The following is a 12,170-nucleotide window of genomic DNA, read 5'->3' as shown; positions in this document are numbered from 1 at the left end:
GCTGATATATAGGTAGATACATTATACCAGAAGAAGCACGATCCAGTGCTTTTTATTTTTAAGATGTTTTCCCAGTACCAAAAGTTAAGAATTCAAGAAGGTATGGTCATTCAGTGTTTAGGTTTGTGTTTTTCATATGCACCTGGTTTCTGATGGTACGGGGAAAACATCTTAAAAATAAAAAGCACTGGATCTGGCTTCTTCTGGTATAAAGTATCTATATGTATATCAGCGGCAGAATTTTCTAAGTAGGGTTATTGGATAACACAATAATGCCACTTGATTCTGAAGGCCAAACTACAATACGAACGAATTTTTTTTGAAATGCAAGTTCGAGGAATGATTTGATTCGAACTGAGTGTCCAAACATAAAAATTACAAAAATCACGGTTCGTTAAATGAATAAGCAATAAAAGCAAAAAGTTTTTAAAAATCATAGTAGACTTTAGCACGATGCGATAGCCCAGTAATTTTAGGCATTTTTAACCCCAATCTGCGGAAAAATTCCTACTGGGCTGAATTTGGGTATACACCTTCGTTACGACGTTGTAATGAAGATGTGAAAAATCGACATTGATATCGTGCCGGCGTTAGAAGTTATAGAGGTCAAAAGGTCACGAAAATCAGTTTTTCGCATATATCTCGCGACGTGTTGCCCAAAGGTCAATAGGGGTCTGTAGTAAAATTATTTGTCATAAAATTATCTACAAATATTTCCTTATGCATTTTTCAGTAAAATCAACCGTTTTCGAAATAGACGCTACCATATTTTGTGGAAAATTTAAAGACAAAGATGTTAAATGATTCCGTCAGACTTGCTTTTTTGATTTTGTGTTCATCTTACGTTCGATTAAACCATAAATAAAGCGCAAAGTCCATTGTTGAAAATATGAGGTATTGATCTAACCAAAAAACATTAGAATAAATGTAGAAATGTTCACTGCAATGAATATAAATTCACTTTTCGGTTTGAATATATTTTCACACAGGTTAAATTTTTTTTATAAATGAATCATAGCCCAGGGAAATTAGTAAATTAAATCGCATTTTTCGCGGGACAAAATTTTTTTCATGGAATGTGTTCGGGTGGTTGTCCTTATCATAAAAATCAATTTGTTGAGATAATTGGAGGTTGGGAACAGCCGCCATCTTGGAAAAGAGATTGGTATCGTTTTTATTGAATAGCTCCATTGTTATTCATTTTAACAAAAACTGACAAAGGTAAGACTTATTAACAATAAAATTATCTAAAAAATCATATACAAAACAATTCCGTGAGTTGATTAAATAAAATTTTATAGTTGGTCAAAGTGCGGGTTTGTATCGCAAGGTTGGGACAAAATGACATTTTTTCATATATCTGACGAACTTTTGATTTGTTTGGATAATTCTTCAAGAATGAATTGTAGTACTTATAATTACCTATAAAATAAGCCCACAATCGTTATTCTCACCATCGTATTGTAGAAGTAATCTAACTCCGAATCTCTCCATGTACTAGTCAAAAGTAAGAAAAAAGCTGTTTTTTTGCTAGTAGGCCGAGAAAATTTTGGGAGTAGAGGTATAACCAAAATATAAGTACGCAGTTTTGCAGCCATACGCGTGTTAATGTCGATTTCAAAGGTCTGACAACTCTAATTTTGTGCTTTATACGGTTTTTGGGGGATTAAATAACTTAAGTTTTCCACTTAATGTGAATGGGCTAAATTTATACTTTTTGAAATTATAAATATACAAGCTGGTGCTTTATTATTTTTCCTAAATCTAGACACCCCAATCTTGAGGATGTGACCAATAGAACTCAAGATATAAGCCGTTGATGCGATTATGTTTAAGAGGCTTTTTTGTTTAGATTTTGTTTGTTTATATGAATTGAAAAGCGTGATATGGTTAGTTAAAAAAGCTTATATCGTGAGTTCTATTAACCCGATCGCAGAGATTGAGATGTCCAGATTTAGGAAAAATGATAGAGCATCAGCTTTTATATTTATAATTGGAAATAGTATAAATCTAGCCCATTCACATTAAGTGGAAAACTTAAGTTATTTAATCCCCCAAAAACCGTATAAAGCACAAAATTAGAGTTGTCAGACCTTTGAAATCGACATTAACACGCGTATGGCTGCAAAACTGCGTACTTATATTTTGGTTATACCTCTACTCCCAAAATTTTCTCGGCCTACTAGCAAAAAAACAGCTTTTTTCTTACTTTTGACTAGTACATTGAGAGATTCGGAGTTAGATTACTTCTACAATACGATGGTGAGAATAACGATTGTGGGCTTATTTTATAGGTAATTATAAGTACTACAATTCATTCTTGAAGAATTATCCAAACAAATCAAAAGTTCGTCAGATATATGAAAAAATGTCATTTTGTCCCAACCTTGCGATACAAACCCGCACTTTGACCAACTATAAAATTTTATTTAATCAACTCACGGAATTTTTTTGTATATGATTTTTTAGATAATTTTATTGTTAATAAGTCTTACCTTTGTCAGTTTTTGTTAAAATGAATAACAATGGAGCTATTCAATAAAAACGATACCAATCTCTTTTCCAAGATGGCGGCTGTTCCCAACCTCCAATTATCCCAACAAATTGACTTTTATGATAAGGACAACCACCCGAACACATTCCATGAAAAAAATTTTGTCCCGCGGAAAATGCGATTTCATGCCCATATTTTGACTAATTTCCCTGAGCTATCATTATTTTCAAAACATGATAAATTTTGCAGGAGAAGAAAAAAACGTTCTATTTTCTTTTGATGTGTGTAGCAAAATTTATAAAAAAATATATTTTGTAGAACTTTTGCCAAGGTACAAAATACAGTTTCGTTTTTAATTTTTGGAGCGATAGTTCAAAAGATAAAAAATAAAAACGCTTTTGGACTTTTCATACTTTGAAAATATACGGATGTGAAATTATTTTTAAAATGGGTACCTACACAATTTTGCTTTCATCTCCAGTCTATCACAAAGTAGTATTTGAGATTAAAATATAATGTATAAATAATGTCCGGAGTGCTTCTTTAACTTTAAAGAAGCTTTAAACTTAAGATTTTCAGCCAGTAGCTTGATATAGCATTTACACATAAAAAAGCTGTTGTTTATTTTCAAAAGATGATAAGTCCGGGACTTATCCTGTTTTTTGATACTAAAAAAATATTTCGCTTAGCTGTAAAATCGGATATAGATGGAGTAGATACTACATTATTTTGAAGATAGACGTGGTTATCCTTAGAGTAACAATTTAGCCAAAAAAACGAATTTTAAAAAAAAGTGGACTTATCATGTTTTGAAAATAAATGATTCAAATGCACTCAGCGAAGCGGGTGGGGTTAGCTAGTTATTTATATTATTTACACATCATTAAATAATTTAAATAACTAACCAAAGAATCATATAACCAAAACCGAGGAAATAAAACCAGAAGCCACAAGAAAACTGGGTAACAGCTCATAGTAAAAAAAAAAAATTAACGACTTGTCTCCAAAAACAATTTATAATAAATTATCTCAAATATATCTATGCATGATGCATTTGTACATTAAGCACCTTCACACACGCTATTTAAGACGACTGGGAGAGGAAGTTCCATCTCATAATATGCCACTGAATTTGAGATTAATATCTGAAAGATACACCACATTCCTTGAGGGTACCTCCAGCAACTTTAGCTCCAGTCAAAAACTCTGTGTTGTGAAATCCAATCTTGGAGGCAATTGCATTGCGTACTTGCTTTTAGGGTTTAACGTTCGTGTTTTGTAGATATTTTACCCAACCTATTGCAATACTTGACAGGGAATTGGATTTTGTTACCGGTATATCTTCTTACTCGCCGGAGTAAGATGCTGATGTGTACCGTCGTCGACGAGGTTGTGTTATTCTTGCACAATTCACACGGCTTGGCTGGCATTTTGTATATTACATTCGTTGCTACTTCAGGTCGACGATCTAGACTTGTATTACAAGGTCGAATAAGCCTCGAAAGTTTTATGGTCTTTAAATAAAGTTTGATCTGATGGAGCATGGATTTAAGCATCTTCCTGTGATGTCTGGTTGCAACCAGACATGACAGAATGATTTATCGAAGATAGTGTATTTAATGCAATTTATATTCTGAATATGGATTTAGTTGAAAAAACTCTGTCTGACTGGAGATATAGGTACACTATTTATGGATGATGTAGTCTTCTTATTCCACAATCGGAGATATATAATTTTGGAATAGTAAGTATGTAATTGAAGACTATTACAATAGTATAAAATATCGAAATAATGAAAGTATGACCTATTTTTTTCATAATTTTAAAAATATCTATACACTTTGATAATAAGTAAACGAAGCGGATTCTTTGAAGTCACCGTTTTAATGTTTATTGGCACGAATCTCTCAGATCTGAACCAAACCAATTAAACATAATAGTTACATCGTTTTAAGTTTTGGAAGCTTTTTTTTATAATAAGTGCTATTAGGCTATAATGAACACCAACACTGTAGTGTAAAAAGTTGGAACACCAGTGACGTTTAATTTTACACACACGTGAAAAAGCATACTAAGCCTTACAGTACATTTCTAACTAAAAAAAGGAAACAAAAAACTCGGATAATGTTAGTCGTCTCGTCTTAGTTCATTTGAAGTTAATTGGCATGCCATTTATTATGAAAGAAAAGCACTTCTTGTCAGCTCTTTTGTAGAAGCTCCGGACAGACCCGAACTTTTACTTCTCATTATTTCTCTTGGAAACTAGAAATTCGATGTTACTGTCAACATTTTCACCTCGGAAGAACAGAATGATGTTAACTATACTCTGTCCGATAAAAATTGGCAGTACAGGAAAGATAGGACATTTGCATCTCACTCTGCTTCACGCCTTCTGGATATGTCTATCACATCAAAAAGCTCACACAGCGATGCCGTACTATCCAGAAAAAATGTTTCGAAAAGGTACTAGCGTTACCATCTTGGCGGAAAAATTTCACAAAAACGAATAAAAAAAAATTAATTTTTCTTTTTTAACCACAATAACAAACAAAAATTCACTCATTTATGACACAGCCCAACCCCACGCATGCGAAACAAATTTTTCCTGTTAAAATGTTGAAATGTGTGTTAAAATATTGACATTAACTGTTTTCCTACATACACAAAATAAAAAAAAAAACAGCCCCAACACCACGTCAACACATATGCTTTTTTTTTCGTTCTAAAAGCTTGAAAAAAGCATTAATCCTGAAAGCTCTTTCAGAAAAATAATAGAAAAGGTAGTAGTTTATGAAGGAAGTTTAACAATGGTAACTCTTATGTATTGTGAATACTTTTAAAAAACAACTTTGATGATTGGGTTTCATTCTGCCACAGATCGTGTGGCAGATCGGTCATAGGGGGATGTACGTCGCTTGGTAAACAAATTACAACAACAATGCCATGGCGCGTCTGTGGTTTTCTTGTGTGTTTCAGGGGCATATTTTTCGTTTGGCAACTGTTAGGTCCCACTGATTTTAAAAAAGCTCTCCCATAAGGCCTGTACTGCCAATTTTTATCGGACAGAGTATATAGATGGAATTTTTCAAATTAATAAACTCAATGTATTCCAAATTAGTGTGCGTTAAAAATGTCTAAAAATCCAACTTTAAACTAGCTTCCACTCCCTATACCTAATTAGTTTTTGTTTTTTCTTTTTACAATTCTTTCATTTAAGTAGTAGTGGTTTATAGTTGGGAATAATTTATTTATCAAAATAGTTTTTACCTCGTACACCATTTTGCCAAATATTAATTAAAAGTTTGCAGTTTTTATGAAATTCTAATTTCAATTTTTTTACTTTAGAAACAGCATCCTGACAAAAATTTGTATGAATTGACACTGGTTTATTATTTTGATAACTTGTCATGTTATTGTTTCCAAAAAAGTATAAAAGTTTCTAAGGTTGAACTTAGAACAAGAAATATTGCAATTTGAATTCAACAAAACAGGGGTTTTCACAGCAAAATACGAATAAAAAATAGCAGACATTTTTTGTTTGTATTTCTATATTTCTTTATTGAACAAACGTCTCTATATTTTTTATTTGTTTTTGATATGAATGTTAGCAGTAAGACTGCCAATTTCTTTTTCATAAAATGAACTAATAGCGAGGTATTTTATAAACTGCACTTTTGTGTCCCACAAAAATGATTTTATACTTCAATTTATTGGTAATTTTATAAGCCTTAATGCCATAATACCCCTTTGGCAAATAACTCCTCAAGGGTTAAAACAAAAAAAAAACCTTTGGATATTTTTTCTCATTTTTGCATTTTTGTTAATATTGAGTTTGAATCTTATGTCTGAAAACTAAGAGTGTTCAAAAGAATTGTTAAAATTTATTAATAACTGTGTCTTAAATCAGAACTCCCAGAACTTTCGCAAGCCCTTTCTCTACAGAGTCACCAAGGTATGTGAATAGGTATGTGTCAATACACTGTGTTACAAAACCAAGGTTTCAAAATATACGCGGGCGGAAACCTATCACGTTTTGTAGAGCTAGCCGCACTGATTACGAAACGGTATTTAAAAAGTCCTTATAAAACATGTGATTCGGTTAAACCACCTAGATTTTACAAGCTTTCAAAGTTCAAAACTTCCATTTTTTTCATCATTTGTCCAAGTATATGTTTTCAAAACAACATGTTGTTTTAAAAATATATTCTAAAATAATATTTATTTCCAAATGAAACGAGGTATTTTATATGAAAATCAGTTCAAATTGGCTTCCAAAAAAAATGTTTACGATTTCAACCCAGATACAGAACAAAAATGTTATTTTGGCACTTAGTAGGATAACTTAGACGCCAGGATTTGATAACGGTTTTTTGGAGAGGAGTTCAATACAATCATTTTTACAATGGGAGGTTGGTCTATCTCCCCCCCCCCCCTTTAGAAGGGAGGGGCACACTTATTAAAATAAAAAAAATATTAAAAAACAACGGCAACACTTACAGTCATAAGTGATACCATTTCCGAAAGGCAGAACATTTAATTCTTATTTTTAAATCAATATATTTCAACCAATTGTTTTTGAAATAATCGATTTCAAAGTTAAAAATAGGTTTCAAAAACTCATTAATTACAATTTTTGTCCAGATTGTGAATTTTAATAAAAAATTGACTCATAAAGAAAACTGCCTCAATTGATTCCTTATCGAACAGTGAAAACTATATGTTTCTATGCTTTTTAGGTTTTGAGAAAATTGATAATTAAAAAAAAATAATTTGAAAAAAGAAAAATCTGATAAAATTATTTTTCAATTTTTTCAATGGGCGAAGGTCTAAAAAACCGTTTTTTGCCCCTAACTCCAGATTTTTGGGGTGTTAGGTACTTTTTAAATACCGTTTCGTAATCACTGCGACTAACTCTACTAAACGTGATATGTCTCCGGTCGCGTATATTTTGAAACCTTATTTTTGTAACACAGTGTATTGACACATACCTGATACCTATTCACATATATTGATAGAAAAAAAAAATGTTCTTGCTTTCACATTCGATTTTTCTAAAATTAGTTCAAAACCTAATTTTTGTATGAAATACCAATAAATCAAGTACATTCGAACCTTGCAGATTGTCTAAAACTAATAAACACTGTTTAAAAACAAATTTCTATTCGACGAGACAAATTTATAAACATGAGACGATTCCACGTTGGCCATATCATACCCTGCATAGGAGATTTAATAAAGTTCTTTTTTATTCTTATTTTAAATTTAATTTTATCACAATCTCCTGTTGCTTTAATTACACAGCTGGTATCCACCCGTTTTATTATTATTCGAATGCACACACACCCTCTCTATCTCTCCATGACCTTAAGATACATTTTTATTTTGTAGATAGATTTCGAATTGACTTTGTTGTGTGTCGTAAATGTTCAGTTTATTACAATAATTGAAGTCAAATATTCTACAAAAAACTATAGCTGCATTCATTTTAAACATAAACTAGGTATAATTAGTTTCGGTTATGTGACTCTTAATTATTTAATTTTTTTTTGTCACAGAAAAAAATGTGCGTGTAAGGTAAATTTACCTGCAGATACATGTAACGCTATGTTACTAAGTTAAACATATAACAATAAATTATTTTACAAAAAAAAAAATGCTGTCGTAGCACAAACCGCTATTATATTGTAGGTAAAATATATACGACTGACAGTATACTCACTTTCACGTTTTTATAAACAATGAGCGCAAAATTATTATTTAAACTTCGTTGACTCGATCAGTTGATATAGATACTCTCTCACGCTCACGTTATCATTTTTGTTGATAAGAGAAAAATGTATCTGAGACTAATTATTACTTTAATTAAAACAATAGAATGATTTGAATTTGTAGTCAGGCTATGCCAATGCCATAAGAATATAAAGTAAAAATAATGTAATTGACAGATTTACAAAATGTATAGGCCAACCAACTCTTCGTCAATGCCTTGTAGTAATTAGAGTTATTTGTGATCTTTTCAGAATAACAAATATTCTTTAAGCTTAGTGTGTTGTTTTTTTTTTCGTAATTTAAGTTGTGATAGTTCTAGATAAGCAGTAAGAAATTAGACGAAGCAAGTTTAGAGAATCTATTTTTTTTTTTATAATTTACACAACATAATAGTGGAATAAAATATATGAGAGGGTTAAGTACTTGTTATTAAACTTAAATTTAAATGAAATAAAACATATATATTTCGTTCTTTAAATAACTGAAAAAAGTTTTTAAATTGATTAAATCCCCATACCGAAATTTCTTTGTAGTGGAGTAACTAAAGCTAAAAAAATGGCAATATTAGGGAACCCGGCCGAACAGCTCTGATTTTGATAATCTTTTTTTCAAACGTGGGTAATTTAAAATACTTTAAAGTCTATAGATTAAAAATTGCAGGTGTTGCCGTTTTGATTTTTAAATTTAATTGAAGTTTTTTGTGAACAAAACATTTTTTTTCAAAAATTTTGCTTAAATTTCATAAATTAATTGATGCCAAAAGATTGTCTAGTAAATTTAAGGGAAACAAATATCAATCTTCTATGGTTTAAGCGATAGATGCAATTTTCTTATTAATTGACTTTAAACACAAAAAAACATATTTGTACACAACGGCAACACCTACAATATTTAAATATACATTTTTAAAAAGCTAGAAGCTTATTCATATTTGTAAAATTAAAATTAAGTAAATTGAGTAAAGTGCTCTTGAAAGAATGGTAATAGAACTCAGATTTTTGAAAAAAAAAAATTATTGAAAAAATTTTAACATGTCGTTTTTAAATCTTTTTCGTAATATAGAAGGCATTTATTTTTCAAATTTTTTTGGCCACATCTATTATGATTTGAAATTATAAAACGAAATGTCAATATGTATTACGGTTAAAGAAAAAAATTTAAAAGTATTTCATTTTCGAATAACTTTTTTAATGAAAGCTTTGAAAAAAAATTTAACTTGTTTTTTTTTTAAGTTCAATATTTAAATACAAAGTTATTTTTTATTCATTCGATAGCCCTTATTGTAGAAAGTTAAAAAGCAAAAGTTCTTATTTGCCAAAGTCTTTGAAAAAATCAATTATTGCAATGCAAAAATTCAGTTTTTATCAAAAAATCCAATAAAATTGAAGTAATTTTTATATTTTTTCTCATAACTGTAATATATATGTATTACCTTTTCCTCTTCGGAATTCAACTGATAAAGTCTATAGCCAAAAATTTTTTTAAATTTGAATTTATTTAAAAAAATTTTTAATACGAAAATAGGAAAAAAAGCAAATTAAAATTTTTTAATAACGTTTTTTTTTCCAAACTTTTGAGTTGAGCACTATTCTTTCAAAAACTCTTGGTTAAATTTAGTGTTTTTAAATTTTTCAGGTAGAAATGCGATTCTGGTTTTTTAAAGCGTGTCTGTAAGTATTGTAAGTGTTGCCGTTGTGTTCAAAATATTATTTTTTGTGTTTGAAGTCAGTTTGTGAGAAAATTGCATTTATCGCTTCGATAGAAGATAGTCCCTTACTCCCTTATATTTTTTTCCCCTTAAATTACCTAGAGAATCTTTTGCTATCATTTGTTTTATGAAATTTAAGCAAACAACAATGGTTTTGTTCAAAAAAAGTTTAATTTTAAATTTAAAAAAACAATACGGCAATTTCTAATCTAAATTTAAAGTTTTTTTAATTACCTACGTTTGAAAAAAAAAAATCGTCAAAATCAGAGATGTTCGGCCGGGTTCCCTAATAATTTGCCTTAGTTACTCTACTTAGTGCTAATTTTAATTTTATTGTTTTAATAAATGAATCAATTATAGGAATTTTGTAGTGACCTCTTCAAATTTAGATTTTTTAACATTAAAATGAGAAAAATATGTAAACATTTAATAAAAATCCAGTTTGACGTTTCTTTAAATAAATTATTTAGAGTCCAATGAATTTAAGTAATTTCACACAAAAAATTTAAATAACATGTTATATGTCACACCCGTAAAGTTTATCTGTCACACCCGTGACAATATTAAAGAGAATGTTTTGGATGGTTTTGTGTTTCATTAAATGTAACAAAATAACATTGCAACATATGCAAACAGCAATAGAAATTTGATTTCCTATTCGAAAAAGGGTTCCTTTTTATGTCACAACCGCAACGCAATTAATTGGATAGTGAAACTTAATCAAGGAAACATGTTATTAAAAAGAGTAATAAAGAACACCATGCAGTGTGGTCTGTAGATTTTAAAGTTTGAATTCTCTTATTTCGAATAATGAGTGAGTAATATCTAAATAAAACACAATTTTTAAATGTCACACCTGTAACGATAGAAACACCCATATCACAAGTGAAAAAGTTAAAACAAAACCTCTCAAATAAAAACAAAAATCATGTATTTATAGAAAAAATTCCATTTTAACACCTTTTTTTCTGAATAAACACTACATAATATTTTGACACTTAGTTATTTAAAAATAAGTATTTTTCGTTCAACGGTTAAAAACATGTCAATTTCGAAAAACCAAACTAATTTATTCTCTAGCACTCCGATCACTCGATAACCCCAAGCCATTTAAGCAATAATTTATGTGCTACAAAATCTTGCTAGATAAATTTAGAGATCAATCAATTTCAGGACTAATCCTGCAAGTAGACACGAGCCACTTTATATTCCAGTATAAGAAATGTTATTGCTCCCCTCTTTTCTAGACAAAGTGTCAATTAACAACAACTCAAACAGGAATGTTTATTCAAAATAAAGACGAAGATCAATACAAGTTCTATGTAGTATAAATAAAACAGGACAGGGTGATATAAATAAGGGATTAAATAGACATTTCAAACAAAAATGCGCTTCGTTTAATTTTATTTTTAAAAGAACTGTTTTTTTTTTCTTAAAATAGAATCTTAATTCTGGCTTCACCACTAGCGAAACTACTATACAGTCATAAGATACATTCACTTAGCATAACGAATGCAACACTTACCTTTAAGTTATGGATTTTAAACTACCCTTCGATTGCGTATCTATTTTATATATCTGTTACAACCACTGAACACTGGAATTCTAATTGTAATCAAATCGGATTTAAATCGGTATCCGATAATTACGAGTACATCGATAAGTTTAATATTTAATAATTTATTTAAATTTTCTTTTTTTTTTTTAATCAACAAAAAAAAAGGAAATTACTATTAAACTGTTAACTAATAACCGTTTATAAAAATATTTTATTTTATCGTACGGAATTTTAAAAGTTCTATATTTTAACGAACACTTTAAGACTGATTTTTTAAAGAAGATACAGAAATTTCGTTTCACCAACGACGATGTACATCAACAAACTAAATGCACCGAAGCGAATTCTTTACAACTGAAGCACCGAAACCACGGCGAAGTCTTCAGGTTCAGGTACCTAACCTATCTGGCTGGATATAGCTGATGTCTGATGGATGGCGCTGGAACTGGAGGAGAATTGAGGTAATTAGTTTTGATTCATTCCGTTTGCTTTTGCTGGTTTTTCGTGGGGTTTCCGTGGTGGTAAGTGCTCTCTCTGTAAATGTAAACGAATTTAATAAAAAGTATCGATGGCAGACTGTGAAAATCAGCGTGTGACGTTTGAGCTCTGAGACTTTTATGGATTTGATTTTTAATTGATTT

At 30.0% G+C, this 12,170-nt stretch overlaps 1 protein-coding gene across 5 annotated transcripts in view; it reads right to left on the bottom strand.

Moving 5' to 3' along the window:
- The window catches only part of LOC129920599 (protein quick-to-court), a 42,840-nt gene extending 31,194 nt beyond the window's left edge, over window positions 1-11,646 (bottom strand). The window contains exon 1 of one of the 5 annotated variants that reach the window (XM_056002029.1): window positions 11,497-11,646. The gene's annotated coding sequence lies outside the window, so the exon portion shown is untranslated. Of the gene's footprint in view, window positions 1-8,078; window positions 8,207-11,496 lie in introns of those variants that run through there. The other 4 variants (XM_056002032.1, XM_056002004.1, XM_056002013.1 and 1 more) reach the window with 4 other exon arrangements.
- Window positions 11,647-12,170: the final 524 nt, after the last annotated feature.

The sequence above is a fragment of the Episyrphus balteatus genome, chromosome 1 (genome assembly GCF_945859705.1).
Source record: "Episyrphus balteatus chromosome 1, idEpiBalt1.1, whole genome shotgun sequence".
NCBI lineage: Eukaryota > Metazoa > Arthropoda > Insecta > Diptera > Syrphidae > Episyrphus > Episyrphus balteatus.
This window is presented reverse-complemented; position numbering and strand designations above follow the sequence as displayed.